Here is a 237-nt window from a genome sequence, read left to right as displayed (position 1 = left end):
GTTCTGCGAGCCGGCCGCCTGCCTCGGAGCCTCAGCCTACGCCGCCGCACGCCTGACCGAGCCGGGGGCCGTCAAGGGACCCGTCTACTGAGGAGGCCCCGGCACCGCGGCTGGCCTGGCCGGCAAACCCACGCCGGGGCCGGCAGCAAAGAGACCAGAAAACTGCAAATCCACAGGGAGCGACTTCTGCCCGTCCCGGCTGCAGGAGGGCGCTGGGCTCGGGGCAGCTGCCAGAGG

Source organism: Athene cunicularia (assembly GCF_003259725.1).
Source record: "Athene cunicularia isolate RWA chromosome 23 unlocalized genomic scaffold, athCun1 chr23_part1, whole genome shotgun sequence".
Classification (NCBI taxonomy): Eukaryota; Metazoa; Chordata; class Aves; order Strigiformes; family Strigidae; genus Athene; species Athene cunicularia.
The sequence above is the reverse complement of the archived record's forward strand: the minus strand, read 5'-3'. Positions refer to the sequence as shown.